Source organism: Mobula hypostoma, chromosome 5 (genome assembly GCF_963921235.1).
Source record: "Mobula hypostoma chromosome 5, sMobHyp1.1, whole genome shotgun sequence".
NCBI classification, from domain to species: domain Eukaryota; kingdom Metazoa; phylum Chordata; class Chondrichthyes; order Myliobatiformes; family Myliobatidae; genus Mobula; species Mobula hypostoma.
Genome location: NC_086101.1, coordinates 179,164,475 through 179,182,644, shown reverse-complemented (window position 1 = coordinate 179,182,644; position 18,170 = coordinate 179,164,475). Strand labels below are relative to the sequence as shown.

At 45.5% G+C, this 18,170-nt stretch overlaps 1 protein-coding gene across 3 annotated transcripts in view; it reads left to right on the top strand.

Moving 5' to 3' along the window:
- The first annotated feature begins 8,003 nt into the window (after positions 1-8,003).
- Positions 8,004-18,170, top strand: part of wdr17 (WD repeat domain 17) — a 155,503-nt gene continuing 145,336 nt past the window's right edge. For 2 of the 3 annotated variants that reach the window (XM_063049472.1, XM_063049469.1), the window contains exon 1: positions 8,004-9,723. The gene's annotated coding sequence lies outside the window, so the exon portion shown is untranslated. The remainder of the gene's footprint in view (positions 9,724-18,170) is intronic. The other variant, XM_063049468.1, reaches the window with a different exon arrangement.

Below are 18,170 nucleotides of genomic sequence, written 5' to 3'. Positions count from 1 at the left end.
GTGTGCAGGAAGCAGCGCCAATGCAGTCGTCAATGTAGCGAAGGAAAAGTGGGGGACAGATACCAGAATAGGCACGGAACATAGATTGTTCCACAAATCCAACAAAAAGGCAGGCATAGCTAGGACCCATACGGGTGCCCATAGCTACACCTTTAGTTTGGAGGAAGTGGGAGGAGCAAAAGGAGAAATTATTAAGAGTAAGGACTAATTCCGCTAGACGGAGCAGAGTGGTGGTAGAGGGGAACTGATTAGGTCTGGAATCCAAAAAGAAGCGTAGAGCTTTGAGACCTTCCTGATGGGGGATGGAAGTATATAAGGACTGGACATCCATGGTGAAAATAAAGCGGTGGGGGCCAGGGAACATAAAATCATCGAAAAGTTTAAGAGCGTGAGAAGTGTCACGAACATAGGTCGGAAGGGATTGAACAAGGGGGGTAAAACCGTGTCGAGGTATGCAGAAACAAGTTTGGTGGGGCAGGAGCAAGCTGAGACAATAGGTCGGCCAGGACAGGCAGGTTTGTGGATCTTGGGTAGGAGGTAGAAACGGGAAGTGCGGGGTGTGGGAAATATAAGGTTGGTAGCAGTGGATGGGTGATCCCCTGAGCGGATAAAGTCGGTGATAGTGTGGGAGACAATGGCCTGGTGCTCCTTAGTGGGGTCACGATCGAGGGGTAAATAAGAGGAGGTATCCGCGAGTTGTCGCTGCGCCTCGGCAAGGTAGAGGTCAGTGCGCCAGACTACAACAGCACCCCCCTTATCAGCGGGTTTAATAATAATGTTAGGATTAGTGCGGAGGGAGTGGAGAGCAGAGCGTTCCGAAGGAGTGAGGTTGGAATGGGGACAAGGTGCGGTGAAGTCGAGACGGTTATGTCCCGTCGGCAGTTGGCAATAAAGAGATCCAGAGCAGGCAGAAGACCAGAGCGGGGTGTCCATGAAGAAGAGGAGGGTTGAAGACGGGAGAAGGGGTCATCGGTGGGGGTGGAAGAGTCCTTGCCGAAGAAGTAGGCTCGGAGACGGAGACGGCGGAAGAAAAGTTCCGCATCGTGGCGAACACGGAACTCGCTGAGGTGTGGGCGAAGGGGGACAAACGTGAGGCCCTTACTGAGAACAGAGCGTTCTGCCTCCGACAGTTGAAGGTCGGAGGGGATGGTAAAGATCCGGCACGGATGAGAGCTGGAATCAGAGGGGGGAGGGGGGAGGCTGGGGGTGTCAGTGGAGAGGGGAGGGTTGGGGTGAGAGGAAGATGAAGCCTCTGAGGGCCCAGGAGCTGACGGTGGGATCTGAGGAAGACGGGGCTGCGGAGTGGTGGTGGGGGAAGGGGAGACGGGAGTCACAATAGCAGCACATAAAGACCCGGCCTGGAATTCAAGGCTGGAGTCGCAGTTGGTGGTTGCGCGATCGCTGTGAAGGTGTCCATGGTCGTTGCTGGAGTCCGGGTTTTGAATATGTCCTGAGGTGTTGGAGCCGCCGAGATCAACGGCAGGGGGCCGCAATCTGAAGATGCCTGCTACCGTCGGGGCCAGCAGGCTCAGGAGTCCGTAGATGTAGGATCTTGCGATCTTTGCCTAACATGACAAAGTCAAAAAAACGGCGATTGCAGGCGTGAATCCGACAGGGGATGAAATAACGGGTAGGACCATTAAAGACGGCGAAGAAAGTGTCCCGAAGGTGTGGAAGGGTCTGGGATAGGGACACCAAGTACCTCCTCATGGCGGAGAGAGTCTCCTTCAGAGCTTGACGGGAGAAGCGGCGAGAGGCAGAGTCAATAAAATGTGATCCTCAGAAGGTCCAAATTGAGAGGCTTGGAAACGAATCCTAAAGCCAACTGGAGTAAGTTGGCGACGGAGGCACGTTCCAAGAAAGGATATATGGCTGTGATAGCGAGTCTGAGTCAAAGTGTGGTCGAAAAGTTCAAGAGCCGGAGAAATCACAGATGGGGAGCAGTGAGAGATGGTTTCACTGAACCCCCGTCGAAGAGAGGATCTAAACTTCTTCGGTGTAGGCATCACCGGAAGAGGCTTCGCAGTAGTGAATTTAAACGCAAACAACAGGAATTCTGCAGTGCTGGAAATTCAAGCAACATACATCCAAGTTGCTGGTGAACGCAGCAGGCCAAGCAGCATCTGTAGGAAGAGGTGCAGTCGACGTTTCAGGCCGAGACCCTTGGTCTTTATGGTGGAAACAACAGGAATTCTGCAGATGCTGGAAATTCAAGCAACATACATCAAAGTTGTTGGTGGATGCTGTTTTCTTGTGGTGGTGCTCTAGGATCAATGTTGGGAGGGCAGTGTTGATAGACTGGGTTGTATCCACCACTTTTGTTTGCACCCCCCCCCCCCCCCGATGCTGTTCAACCTCCTCAGTTCCTCCAGTAGGTTATTTGTTGCTTCAGATTCCAACACCTGTAGTCCCTGTGTCTCTAGTTTCTTATGTTCCGAGGAACCGGAACGCCACCTCTGAGAGATTAACTTGATTATTCATACCACATATTGCCGATGATAAATCACAACTTCACCTCTATTATTCATATTCCATCAGGTTTTAAAAACAATTTTTAAAAAATTAACAAGTAACGATTACATTTTATTCTGAACTATCTGCAACTTTCTTCAGGCAATCTGTAATGAGATAAAGTAATTTCCTGATATATCAATATTTGATTTGCAGTATGGATCCTTTTCACTCTTTGCAGTATGAGGTTTTGATTTACTTGACTAATTTTTAATGTAACAAATAACATGCCACTCTCTCTACTTGGCAATACAATGTATTGCATGTCCAAAATGCATTTTGCCTAGGTTTTTAAAATGACTTGATGAAATGGTTTGCAGGAAATTTAGAAGTTGTGATATGGCTGCAATGTTGCAATCCAATAGATCAGGTTTGTACACCTGTAACAACGCCTTGGAATCAGTGTCATAGCTGATGAAGGCAAGCACCCTATATGTTTTCCTCGGCAACTTGTCTACCTGTGTGGAAATTCAGGGAATTGTATACTTACATTGTGAGTTTTGAGTGTGGAGTCTGTGACACGGATGTTACTGGTACTTAAGGAGCTGAGTTATAGGCAGAGGTTGAATAAGTTTTAGGACTTTATTCCTAGAGTGCAGGAGAATGCAGCGAGATCTTACAGAGGAATACAAAATGATGAGGGGCATACATAGGGTGAGTGCATCCAGGCTTTTCACTCCTATGTCGGCTGAAACTGGAGTTAGAGGTCATACTGTAGGTTTAGAACATAGAACATAGAATAGTACAGCATAGTACAGGCCCTTCGGCCCACAATGTTGTGCCGACCCTTAAAACCTGCCTCCCATATAAGCCCCCAACTTAAATTCCTCTATATACCTGTCCAGTAGTCTCTTAAACTTCACTAGTGTATCTGCCTCCACCACTGACTCAGGCAGTGCATTCCACGCACCAACCACTCTCTGAGTAAAAAACCTTCCTCTAATATCCCCCTTGAACTTCCCACCCATTACCTTAAAGCCATGTCCTCTTGTACTGAGCAGTGGTGCCCTGGGGAAGAGGCGCTGACTGTCCACTCTATCTATTCCTCTTAATATCTTGTATACCTCTATCATGTCTCCTGTCATCCTCCTTCTCTCCAGACAGTAAAGCACTAGCTCCCTTAATCTCTGATCATAATGTATACTCTCTAAACCAGGCAGCATCCTGGTAAATCTCCTCTGTACCCTTTCCAATGCTTTCACATCCTTCCTATAGTGAGGCAACCAGAAATGGACACAGTACTCCAAGTGTGGCCTAACCAGAGTTTTATAGAGCTGCATCAGTACCTCACGACCCTTAAACTCTGTACCTCGACTTATGAAGGCTAACACTCCATAAGCTTTCTTAACTACCCTATCTACCTGTGAGGTAACTTTCAGGGATCTGTGGACATGTACCCCCAGATTCCTCTGCTCCTCTACACTACCAAGTATCCTGCCATTTACTTTGTACTCTGCCTTGGAGTTTGTCCTTCCAAAATGTACCACCTTATACTTCTCCGGGTTGAACTCCATCTGCCACTTCTCAGCCCATTTCTCCATCCTATCCATGTCTTTCTGCAATCTTCAACAATCCTCTACACTATCCACAACACCACCAACCTTTGTGTCATTTGCAAACTTGCCAGCCCACTCTTCTACCCCCACATCCAGGTCATTAATAAAAATCACGAAAAGTAGAGGTCCCAGAACCGTTCCTTGTGGGACACCACTAGTCACAATCCTCCAATCTGAATGTACTCCCTCCACCACTACCCTCTGCATTCTGCAGGCAAGCCGGTTCTGAATCTACCTGGCCAAATTTCCCTGGATTCCAAGCCTTCTGACTTTCTGAATAAGCCTACCGTGTGGAACCTTGTCAAATGCCTTACTAAAATCCATGTAGATCACATCCACTGCACTACCCTCATCTATATGCCTGGTCACCTCCTCAAAGAACTCTATCAGGCTTGTTAGACATGATCTGCCCTTCACAAAGCCATGCTGACTCTCCTTGATTAGACCCTGTTTCTCTAAATACCCATAGATCCTATCTCTAAGGATCTTTTCCAACAACTTTCCTACCACAGACTTAAGGCTTACTGGTCTATAATTACCCAGACTACCCCTACTATCTTTTTTGAACAAGGGGACAACATTTGCTTCCCTCCAGTCTTCCAGTACCATTCCCGTAGACAATGAGGACATAAAGATCCTAGCCAGAGGCTCAGCAATCTCTTCCCTCACCTTGTGGAGCAGCCTGGGGTATATTCTGTCAGGCCCCAGGGACTTATCCGTCCTAATGTATTTTAACAACTCCAACACCTCCTCTCCCTTCATATCAACATACTCCAGAACATCAACCTCATTCATATTGTCCTCACCATCATCAAGTTCACTCTCATTGGTGAATACCGAAGAGAAGTATTCATTGAGGACCTCGCTCACTTCCATAGCCTCCAGGCACATCTTCCCACCTTTATCTCTAATCGGTCCTACCTTCACTCCTGTCATCCTTTTGTTTTTCACATAATTGAAGAATGCCTTGGAGTTTTCCTTTACCCTACTCGCCAAGGCCTTCTCATGCCCCCTTCTTGCTCTCCTAAGCCCCTTCTTAAGCTCCTTTCTTGCTATCCTGTATTCCTCAATAGACCCATCTGATCTTTACTTCCTAAACCTCATGTATGCTGCCTTCTTCCACCTGACTAGATTTTCCACCTCACTTGTCACCCATGGTTCCTTCACCCTACCATTCTTTATCTTCCTCACTGGGACAAATTTATCCCTAACATCCTGCAAGAAATCTCTAAACATCGACCACATGTCCATTCTACATTTTCCTGCAAAAACATCATCCCAATTCACACCCGCAAGTTCTAGCTTTATAGCCTCATAATTTGCCCTTCCCCAATTAAAAATTTTCCTGTCCTCTCTGATTCTGTCCTTTTCCATGATAATGCTAAAGGCCAGGGGGCAGTGGTCACTGTCCCCCAGATGCTCACCCACTGAGAGATCTGTGACCTGACTCGGTTCGTTACCTAATACTGGATCTAGTATGGCATTCACCCTAGTCGGCCTGTCAACATAGTGTGACAGGAATCCGTTCTGGACACACTTAACAAACTCTGCCCCATCTAAACCATTGGAACTAATCAGGTGCCAATCAATATTAGGGAAGTTAAAGTCACCCATGATAACAACCCTGTTATTTTTGCATCTTCCCAACATCTGCCTCCCAATCTGCTCCTCTGTCTCTGCTGCTACCAGGGGGCCTATGGAATACTCTCAATAGAATAACTGCTCCCTTCCTGTTCCTGACTTCCACCCATACCGACTCAAAAGAGGATCCTGCTACATTACCCACCCTTTTTGCAGCTGTAGTAGTATCCCTGACCAGTAATGCCACCCCTCCTCCCCTTCCCCCCCCCACATCCCTTTTAAAGCACTGAAATCCGGGGATATTGAGAATCCATTCCTGCCCTGGTGCCAGCCAAGTCTCTGTAATGGCCACTACATCATAATTCCATGTATGTATCCAAGCTCTCAGTTCATTACCTTTGTTCCTGGTGCTTCTTGCATTGAAGTACACGCACTTTAGCCCTTCTACCTTACTACCTTTACACCCTTTATTCTGCTTCTCTTTCCTCAAAGCCTCTTTGTATGTTAGATCTGGCTTTACTCCATGCACAATACTCGCAGTTCTCAACTGACCTTTATCCTCCTCCACCTCACTATCTGCTCTAACACTCTGGTTTCCCCCCGCCCCCCCAGCAAATCTAGTTTAAACCCCCCCCCCCGGAGAAATTTCACTAGTTTGAAATGAGAAATATATAAGGGGAAACTTTGTCACTCAGAGGGTGGTATGAGTGTGGGATGAGAAATGGTCAATACTGGTTTAATTGTAACATTTAAGTGAAGTTTGGATAGGTACGTGGAAAGGAGGTGTGTTGAGGGATGTGGTCTGGATGCAGGTAGGTGGGAGTAGGCAGAAGATAAAGATTAGCATGGACTAGATGGTCCTGTTTCAGTGATGTAGTACTCAATGTACAGGGCTACTTTTTACAAATAAGGTGCGGGTCAGTTCGGTCCAGATGAGGAGAAATTTCTTCACTGTGATGTGCACTTGGAATGATTTCATCTCTAGGATTCAGTCATTGAGTTCATTTAACACAGGGATCATTAGATCTCTACATTTTGAGGGAACTTTAGGACTTGTGATAAGTTTTGGAAGAAGTTGCTGGGTTAGAAGATCAACCAGGACTTTGATGACTGGTGGGACAGGTCCAATGATCTACTCCTGCTGCTGTTTCTTTTGGTCCTAATTTTCATTGAATAATAAATCAACACACACGCCTCTCTCAGCAGCGCAGTCAACACTAGGAATGATGCCTATAATCTATAGCATAATGTTTCAGACAGTGTTGCAACCTTGAGTCAGTAACACATTCACATTCACCAGAAAATGTGGTTGAAAAATGCCATCGCCCTGGGCTGCTGCACATTTGGGAAATATGGACCTATTAAAGGCTGAAAAAAATCTTTACGATATCCTTTCCCAAGGTCATACTTAAATGAATACAGATTTCTTAAAGGGAAGTCTGCTTCCAAGTGGTATCAGTAAACTGGCTATCCATTATTTATTTAACATAGAACAGTACAACACAGGAACAAGTCTTTTGGCTTGTAATGTTATTCCAAACTAATTAAACTAGTAATTAAGTCACTAACTAAACTTGCCTTTCACCTCCCCCTGGGTGCCCTCCTCCTTCCCTTTCTCTTACAGTCCACTTTCCTCTCTTATCTGATTCCTTCCTCTCCACCCCTTTACCTTTCCTACCCACTCGGCTTCACCTATCACCCACTAGCTACCCACCTTCTGCTTCCCCCATCTTTTTATTCTGACCTCTTTCCCCTTCCTTTCCAGAAGAAGGGTCTCGGCCCAAAACATTGACGGTTTACTCATTGTTATAGATGCTGCCTGACCTGCTGAGTTCCTCCAGCATTTTGTGTGTGTGTTGCTTTGGATTTCCAGTATCTGCAGAGTTTCTTGCGTTTATAAACGAATCTCTCCTGCTCGCACAATACCCACACCAAGTCGGCAAATCTCTGTGAGTCTGCTGGAGGAGTTGGAGGCCAGTGCCTGTGAGTCTGAGTCTGCAGGAGGCTAAAAATGGCCTGTCCTGGGGTGTTATTCTGCCGAGCATTGTGGACACTCTTATGTTGGTGCTCGATGTGTGGTGATACTTGTGGGCTGTCCGCAGCACATCCTTGAGTGTGTTGGTCGTGGAGTGGAGAGCGAGTTTGTAAACCTGACAAGAGTAAGGTTGGGAAACAGAGTGGAGGATCGTGGGAAGGGTGTGGGACAGGTGGCAGAGAAGGAGTGTCAGAAGCGGAGGGAGGGGTGATGTTGGTAAGTGGCGTGGGTGCAGGCACACCCAACCCAGAGACATTTGATTCCAAACAATTGGTTTATTGATCATTACCAAATGTCTCTCGGGTGCTCCCCTCTTCCTTCCCCTTTTCCCAGTCATGATTCCCTTACCCTGCCCCTTTCCCACTCTCAGTTCTCAGTAAAGACCCATATCAGAATCAGGTTTATCATCACTCACATATGTCATGCTTTTTTTGTGGCAGCAATACAGTGCAATACATTCATCTGCGGACTGCTGAGAACTGTTTCTTCTTGCCGATAATACCCATGCTCCATAACTTTATGTCACTCAGGGACGTGGGCTATATGTGTGACTGCTTGTTGGACATTGGTAATGTAAAATACTGCAAGTCTGTTTCAGTTGTTTATTGGTGAAGCAGACGGCCGGGAAGCTGCATGGCCTCAGTTGTAGCAAGGAGTTGGCCTCAAGTCGCAGGTTTGCCTGTTGCAGCTGTTCAGGAAAGGTTACGTCGGAGGCGGTGTGGCGTGGCGTCCGTGCTGGGTCCTCCTGTCAGTGCTACCCTCCAGTGTATGATTGGAGGAATGACAAGCTGGATAGCATGCTTATGTTCAGCTGCGGACTGCTGAGAGCTACTCGTTCTTGCTGATCACGCTGATGCACCATTGATTTATGGGACATGTCTCTCAGGGACTTGGGATATATATTTGTGTGACTGTATGTTTACTTGCTGTCTTATATGTGATATACGTACCTTGTGCTGTGTATGACTGTTGGTACTGTATTTAGCACCTTGACTCCGGAGGGGTCATTTTTCATTTGGCTGTATGCATGGATAATCATGTATGGTTGAACTTGATATACCTCTTTCCCAGTTCTGTGGGCAGCTAATACTGCACTGTACCTTCCTAATCTTTCCATCAGCATTAATCTCATGCCATACAGCACCACTCTTGGGATGGAGATTCTCATTCCTTTGGCCAGTGCGTGCTGGATTTGGATCTCCGTCATTAACCTTAAAATACAAGATGGCCATTCAGCATTGATGTCAGGGAAAACCACAAACGGTTGCGGAAATTTGGAGCTCAATTCTTCCCTGCGATGTGGAGTTAATATGTTCTCCCTGTGACTGCATATTCACGATGGAACTGGCCTCTTGAGTTCAGAGCCAATTTTCTATCTGTGGCCCAAGTCCATAAATGTAAAAAAAAGTCTTAAAAACAATTTTGCAAAAATAGTGGCTCTCAGAATCAGGTTTATTATCTCCAGCATGTGTCATGAAATTTGTTAACTTTTAAAAAATATACAGCTGCAGAAAGTCTGCAGCTGTGCTTGTCATATCACCCCCTTATTTAACCCCCACCTCCAACTCACCCCAATCAAGCCTGAAACTTGTACATAGTAATAGAGGTGTTGCTGTCGTTCCAGGGTAGTCGGAACCACTGTTGTGAGGGCACTGCTACCATGACTGTGCAGTAAAATCAATATCTATACACAGCCCGACTTGATGTACACAACTAACATTGCAACACACAGAGAAAATGCTGGAGGAACTCAGCAGGCCAGGCAGCATCTGGAAAAAAAAGGTGCAGCCGACGTTTCGGCCCGAGTCCCTTCATCAGGATCCCTTAACATTGCTCGGGTTTAGGTCTTTAATTGACAGTGAAACACATTCATTTTGTTTATTTTCTTAGGGTGGTTCGTGTCCTGTGGGGAGAGTAGGAAATGACTGCTTGAAATTGTTTTGGAGATCAAATTACATCACCATTTTAGAAGTTAGGTCTGAAATTAGGAGCGGATTAACCCTGTTTTACCGGAGTCGAATTTACTCACTGGGCGATGCGGTGAGTATTGATTTTCACGGATGCGGCAGTCAAAGTCCACTGTGTGCGTGTGTCCCCGTGCTTTCTACATGTTTGTGTGTGTGTGCCCGTGCATGTGTGCACAGGAAACAGAAAAGTATAACTTGAGAGAGTTTAATGTCTGCAGGCAGAGCGTACTTGGAGTTCTGGAATGTAGCAGATAAATCGCATACAACAGCTACTGCTGGTCAAATAAGCGGGACACTTTAAAGTATAAGTTTTAAAGCTATAACAATGTGATACTTGACGAAAATACGAGTAAATTTGGTCAATAGTTTAAAAGGAATCAGGATTAAATTTAGAAGGTCAAACTACGGCAATTCCTCCCTCGACTATCTTGTACGTGTTTTAAACTTGGCTGGTGCCTTTGTTAATTTAGGGAAGAGTTTAATGGAAGCCGACGAAATGTTTGTTCAGCAGACAATCAAGGGTTACATTTGTTAAACTCTCTGTAGGTCTAATTCTGTTAAAGACATGTTGTTATTCATATTATTTCTCATTTTCATGCCAAATATGGAGTTCGACAATCATTTACTCAACAGAAACACAATACTGGCAGCACAATGAAATCATTCATCAGCTTCCAGTAAAACCTTCCTTGTGAGACGGAGAGCATAAAGTATACATACATTCACTATGCAGAAAACTACCACATTGCCCAACTGACTAACTTCAATTTGATGGTCTATTGTGGGCAAATCGAATAGTAATCTCTGTATCCTCCCTTTTCTTCCGTCTGATCTGTTCTCTGGTGGTTGACTGTCCTAACCGATGATAACTGGAAAGCTGCGTGGGGAGTTTTTAAAGTTAGACTGGGAGAGTGCCGTTATCTTAATCTCAGAAGTCCAAGTCCAGTGTACGAACAAGCGTCACAAACTGGGGTCTTCCTTGGTCGCAGTGCATGACCATGCTGTCTTCTGTACCCTGTTCGCTCTCCACGGAGCGTTCAGTATCGCCTCCCTTGCTGGTAGATCTCATTATAGATCTCAACCGCCCAGTCCGACTTCGAACACCTAACTCACCGGGGTATGAGGCCGCCGGCTACCCTCACCTAGCCCGCCTGTCGAAGTGGTGTACCGGGGCGTGGGTGAGTGCCAGGGTACTGATTCGTAGTTTCAGTCTTCCTGTGTGAGCTTTGATAGCTGTGACCATTTATGCAGTGAGCAAAGTTGATCAGTGATCCTGAACCTGATGCTGTCCTGATCTGAAATTACTGAGTAAACAATAATAGCAGGACAATGATCAGGGCACAAGAGGTTCTGCAAATGCTGGAAATCTTGAGCACAACTCACAAAATGGTGGAGGAATTCAGCAAGTCAGGCAAAATCCAGATGCTGCCTGTAATTTTCTGAGTTTTGTGTATGTTGGACAATGATCAGGAGCAGGTTACCCCTTTCCCCCATCTACTTCAGAATCCTTAAGGTGAATCATAACACTTCATCTGCGAATCTGTTGGGGTGGTCTATTGTACTGATGCGACCTCCTCTACATAGTTGACACCCCACATAGATTGGGGCACCACTTTGTCAAGCATGTCCGCCTCATCTACAAAAAGTGAAATTTCCGGATGGCCAACTGTTTTTACTCCTATCCCCATTCACGTTTCATGGTCTCCTCTTCTGCCATGATGAGGCCAGTCTCCGGTTTGAGAAGCAGCATCTTATATTCTGTCCAGGTGGCCGTGAATCTGATGGCATGAACGTCCGGTAATTTTCCCCTCCCCCTTCTTGACTTCCCTATTCTGGCCTCTTCTGTCTTCTCCTCGGCTGCCTTTCACCTTCCCTTGGTGCCCCTCCTTCCTCCTATGGTCCACTCTCCCCTCCTATCAGATTCCTTCTTCTCCAGCCCTTTGCCTTTTCCACCTATCACTTCCCAGCTTCTTACTTCATTACCCCCCAACCAACCTATCACCATCTAGTTTGCCTTCCTTCCCCTCCCCCCCACTTGCTTTCTCATGCAGCTTTCACCTTTCTTTCCAGTCCTGATGAAGTGTCTCAGCCTGAAAGGTTAACTGTTTATTCATTTCCATTGATGCTGCCTGACCTGCTGAGCTCCTCCAGCATTTTGTGTGTGTAGCTCTGGATTTCCAGCATCTGCAGAATCCTTTGTGTTTATCATAGCATAACTGTCTTTCATTATAACCTGATTCACAAGGATGAACTTCATTACCACTGCTATCTGCAAGGAGTTTGTATGTTCTCTTTGTGAACTCTTGGGTTTCCTCCGGATGCTCTGGTTTCCTCCCACATTCCAAAGATGCAAGGCTTAGGGTTAGAAAGTGAGACCATCAGACGATAAGATAGACGAGGGGTGATTGATAACTTTATGGCCTAAGGTAGAAGGAGTCAATTTTAGAAAACCTCCAGGGCTCGTGGAGCATACGGATCCCTTCTTTGTAGAAGTCGACGTCTTGGACCTCCAGAAAGTGGTCCGCAGCAGGGGTGATTGATAAGTTCGTGGCCTAAGGTAGAAGGAGATGAGGAGAAACTTCAAACATTCTGCATTTTCACTCAAAGACTTGAACTGCATGTGCATGTAATAAGAACTGTATAACTCATCTCCTTCTACCTTAGGCCACGAACTTATCAATCACCCCCGCTGTGGACCACCTGGAGGTCCAAGACGCGCTCATTACATGCACGTGCAGTTCAACTCTTTGGGTGATAATGCAGAAAGTTTGAAGTTAATAATTCATCTCCTTCTACCTTAGGCCATAAACTTATCAATCACCTCTGCTGTGGACCACTTCTACAAAGAAGGGATCCGTATGCTCCATGACCACTGGACTAAGTGTGTACATGTAGGAGGAGACTATGTTGAAAAATAAATGTGCTAGGTTTTCTAAAATTGACTCCTTCTACCTTAGGCCACAAACTTATCAATCACCCCTTGCAGGAGCAGAAGAAGGCCTTTTGGTCCATCAAGTCTGCTCTGCCATTCAGTCATTGACTGATCCAATTCTTCCAGTCTTCCTCACTCCCCTGCCTTCTCCCCATACCCTTTGATGCCCTGGCTAATCAAGACCCTGGCTATCTCTGCCTTAAATACACCCTATGACTTGGTCTCCACAGCTGCTCGTGGCAACAAATTCCACAGATTTATCACCCTCTGACGAAAGTAATTTCTCCGCATCTCTGTTCTAAATGGATGACATTCAATCCTGAAGTCATGCCCTTTTGTCCTAGACTCCCCTACCATCAGAAATAACTGTGCCATATCTAATCTGTTCAGGCCTTTAACATTCAGAAAGTTGCTATGAGGTCCTCCCTCATTCTCCTGCACTCCAGGGAATACAGCCCAAGAGCTGCCAGATGTTCCTCATATGATAGCCCCTTCACTCCTGGAATCATTCTTGTGAATCTTCTCTGAATCCTCTCCAATGTCAGTATATCCTTTCTAAAATAAGGAGCCCAAAACTGCACACAATACTCCAAGTGTGGTCTCACGAGTGTCTTATAGAGCCTCAACATCACATCCCTGCTGTTATATTCTATACCTCTAGAAATGAATGCCAACATTGCATTTGCCTTCTTCACCACCGACTCACCCTGGTATCCTGCACAAGGACTCACAAGTCCCTTTGCATCTCTGTAGTTTGAATTCACTCCCCATCTAAATAATAGTCTGCCCGTTTATTTCTTCCACCAAAGTGCATGACCATACACTTTCCAACATTGTATTTCATTTGCCACTTCTTTGCCCATTCCCCTAAAGTATCCAAGTCTCTCTGCAGGCTCTCTTTTTTCTCAACACTACCTGCTCTTCCACCTATCTTTGTATCATCGGCAAATTTAGCCATAAATCCATTAATCCCATAGTCCAAATCATTGACATACATCGTAAAAAGCAGTGGTCCCAACACTGACCCCTTTGGAACTCCACTGGTAACCAGCAGCCAGCCAGAATAGGATCCCTTTACTCCCACTCTCTGTTTTCTGCCAATCAGACAACGCTGCATCCATGCCAGTAACTTCCCTGTAATTCCATGGGCTCTTACCTTGCTAAGCAGCCTCATGTGCGGCACCTTGTCAAAGGCCTTATGGAAGTCCAAGTACACCACATCCACTGCATCTCCTTTATCTACCCTTCTTGTAATTTCCTCAAAAAATTGCAGTAGGTTAGTCAGACAGGATTTTCCTTTCAGGAAACAATGCTGGCTTTGGCCTATCTTGTCATGTGCCTCCAGGTGCTCTGTAATCTCATCCCTAACAATCGATTCCAACAACTTCCCAACCATTGATGTCAGGCTAGCAGGTCTATAGTTTCCTTTCTGCTGCCTCCCACCCTTCTTAAATAGCAATTTGTAATTTTCCAGTTATCTGGTGTATTACTAGAGTCTATCGATTCTTGAAAGATAATCGTTATTGGCTCCGCAGTCTCTCCAGATACTTCCTTCAGAACCCAAGAGTGTATTCCATCAGGTCCAGGAGATTTATTCACCCTTCTGACCATTAAGCTTCCTGAGCACCTTCTCACTTGTAATTTTCACTGCACAAACTTCACTTCCCTGACACTCTTGAATGTCCAGTACACTGCGACGTCTTCCACTGTGAAAACTGATGCAAAATACGCATTCAGTTCCTCTGCCATCTCTGCACCTCTCATTACAAATCTCCAGAGTTATTTTGTATTGGTCCTATATCTACCCTCAACTCTCTTTTACCCTTTATATACTTGAAAAAGCTTTTAGTATCGTCTTTGATATTAGTTGCCAGCTTCCTTTCATAATTCATCTTTTCCTTCCTAATGACCTTCTTAGTTTCCTTCTGCAAGTTTTAAAAGCTTCCTAATCCTCTATCTTCACACTAGCTTTGGCTTCCTTGTATACCCTCTCTTTTGCTTTTACTTTGGCTCTGACTTCACTTGTCAGCCACGGTAGTGTCCTTCTTCCATTTGAAAATTTCTTCTTATTTGGAATGTATCTGTCTTGCATTTCCCTCATTTTTTAACAGAAACTCCTGCCATTGCTGCTCTGCTGTCTTTCCTGCTGTAGTCCCTTTCCAGTCAACTTTGGCCAGTTCCCCTCGAAAGCCATTTTAATTTCCTTTATTCCACTAAAACACGGACACATTGGATTTTAGTTTCTCCTTCTCAAATTTCAAAGTGAACTTGATCATATTGTAATCAATGTTCCCTAAAAGTTCCTTAACCTTAAGCTCTCTTATCACCTCTGGATTATTGCACAATACCCAATCCAGCACAGCCGATCCCCTCGTGGGCTCAACAACAAGCTGTTCTAAAAAGCCATCCCTTAGACATTCTACAAATTCTCTCTCTTGAGGTCCAGTATTGACCTGGTTTTCCCAAACACTTTCATGTTAAAATCCCCAACAATTATCATGACATGCCCTTCTGACACGCCTTTTCTATCTCCTGCTGTAATTTGCAATCCACACCCCGGCTGCTGTTTGGAGGCCTGTATACAACTGCCATTAGGGTCTTTTTACTCTTGCCATTTCTTAACTCAACCCACAGAGACACTACACCTTCTGATCCTATGTCATTCCTTTCTAATGATTTAATACTATTTCTTAAACACTGGGCCACACCACCCCCTCTGCCTACTAACCTATCTTTCCAATACACCGTATATCCTTGGACATTCAGCTCCCAATGGCATCCATTCTTTAGCCAAATTTCAGAGATGGCCACAATATCATACTTGCCAATCTGTAGCTGGATTTCAAGATTGTTCGTTTTCTTTCTTATGCTGTGTGCATTCAAATATAATACTTTCAGTCCAGTATTTGTTGCTTTCAGTTTTAACCGCACCACGCCTCTATTGTCCTGTAACTCATCCCACTGGCCTCATCTCCTGCCTGTCCTTTCTATCATCTCTGTTGCACAGATTTATTTCTGTTTTCCCCTTCCTCAGCCCTATCACCCCAGTTCCCATCCCCCTGCCAAATTAGTTTAAACCCTCCCTAACAGTTCTTTTAAGTGTGCCTGCTAGGATATTGGACTCCTTTGGGTTCAGGTGTAACCCGTCCTTTTTGTACAGGTCGTACCTCCCAGAAGAGGCCCCAATGATCCAGGAATCTGAAGCCCTGTCCCCTACTCCAGTCTCTCAGCCATGCATTAGTATACCTGATCGTGCTATTCTTGCACTCATTAGCACGTGGCTAGGGTCCAGGATGCAGAATATTCTCGAAGGGGGGGGTGAGCAGCCAGAGTTTGTGGTACATATTGGTACCAATGGTGTAGGCAGGAGAGGGGTGGAGGTCCCGTGCAGTAAGTTTAGGGGTTTAGGAAGGAGACTGAAAAACAGGACCTCCAAGTCTAGTAATCTTTGATTACCCTAGGTGCCTCAAGGTAGGGAAGGGCAGAAGAGGAAGATAGTGCAGACAAAAGTAGCTGAGGAGAGGGTGCACGGGGCAGGGTTTCAAGTTATTAGATCATTGGAATCTTTTCTGGGGGAGGGGTGACCTGTACAAGTGGGAGGGGTTGCACCTGAACTGAAGGGGAACCAATATCCTGGGAGGGAGGTTTGCTCATGGTATTGGGGAGGGTTTAAACTAGATTTGCGGGCGGGGGGGTGGGAACCGAAGTGAAGAGGCAGAGGATGGGGCAGTTGGCACACAAGTAGAGACAGCTCGTAGGGAATTTATGAGGAAGGATAGGCAGATGGTTTGAGATGTGCCTATTTTAATGCAGAGAGTATCATAAACAAGGCTGATGAACTTAGAGCATGGATCAATATGTGGAGCTTTGGCTTTGTGGCAATTACAGAGACTGGGATGTCTCAGGGGCAGGAATGACTGCTGAGTGTGCCGGGCTTTAGATGATTAAAAAAGGGCAGGGAGGGAGGGGCATGACATTGATAATCAGGGATAGTGTTACAGCTGCAGAAAAGGAGGAAGTCATGGAGGGATTGTCTACTGTGCCAGTGCGAGTGGAAGTCAGAAACAGGAAGAGTGAAATAACACTACTGGGTATTTTTTATAGACCCCCAATAGTTACAGAGACATCGAGGAACAGATAGGGAGGCAGATTCTGGAACAGTGCAATAATAATAGGGTTGTTATGATGTGTGATTTTAACTTTCCTAATACTGACTGGTATCTCCATAGAACAAGGAGTTTGGATGTGGCAGAGTTTATTAGGTGTATTCAGGACAGTTTCCTGATGGAATATGTAGGTAAGCCAACTAGGGGATTGGCTGTACTTGATCTGGTATTGGGAAATGAACCTGGTCAGGTCTCAGTTCTCTCAGTGGGAGTGCATGTGGTAGTGATCACAGCTCTATCTCCTTTACCATAGTGCTAGAGAAGGGATAGGAGCAGACAATTTAGGAAAACATTTAATGGGGTGGGGGAAATATGGTGCTATGAGACAGGAACTTGGGAGCATATGTTCTCAGGGAAATGCACAGCAGAAATGTGGCAAATGTTCAGGGAATATTTGCGTGGCGTTCTGCATGGGTTCCATTGAGGTAGGGAAAGGATCGCAGGGTAAAAGAACCATGGTATACAAAGGATGTAGAAAATCTTGTTGAGAAGGAAAGAAAGGCTTACAAAAGATTTGATAAACTAAGTACTGTTAGAGCTCTAGAAAATTACAAGGTTGCCAGGAAGGTGCTTAAGAATGAAATTAGGAGAGCCTAAAGGGGCCACGAGAAGGCCTTGGTGAGCAGGATTAAGGAAAACCCAAAGACATTCTACAAGTATGTGAAGAGCAAAAGGACGAGCCATGTGAGAATAGGACCAATCAGGTGCGATAGTGGAAACGTGTGGTTGGAGGAGGTAGCAGAGGTACTTAATGAATACTTTGCTTCAGTATTCACCAGGGAAAAGGACCTTGGCAAGTGTGGGGATGACTTACAGCATACTGAAATGCTTGAGCATATAGACATTAGGAAAGCAGATATGCTGGAGCTTTTGAAAAGCATTAAGTTAGATAAGTCTCTGGGTCTGGACGAAATATACCCCAGGTTACTGTGGGAAGCGAAGGAGTAGATTGCTGAGCCTCTGGCAATGATCTTTGCATCATCAATAGGGACGGGAGAAGTACCAGAGGATTGGAGGGTTGCAAATGTTGTTTGCTTGTTTAAGAAAGGGTGAAGAGATAACCCAAGAAATTATAGACTAGTGAGTCTTACTTCAGTAGTGGACAAGTTGTTAGGGAAGATCCTGAGAGGTAGGATTTATGAGCATTTGGAGAGACATAATCTGATTAAGGATAGTCAGCAATGCTTTGTCAAAGGCAGGTCAGACCTTAGGAGCCTGACTGAATTCTTTGGGGATGTAACAAAACAATTGATGAAGGTAGAGCAGTGGATGTAGTGTACGTGGATTTCAGTAAGGCATTTGATAAGGTTCCCCAACATGGCTGATTCAGAAAGTAATGAGGCATGGGATCCAAGGAGACCTTGCTTTCTGGATCCAGAATTGGCTTGCTCACAGAAGGCAAAGTGTAGTTGTAGATGGTTC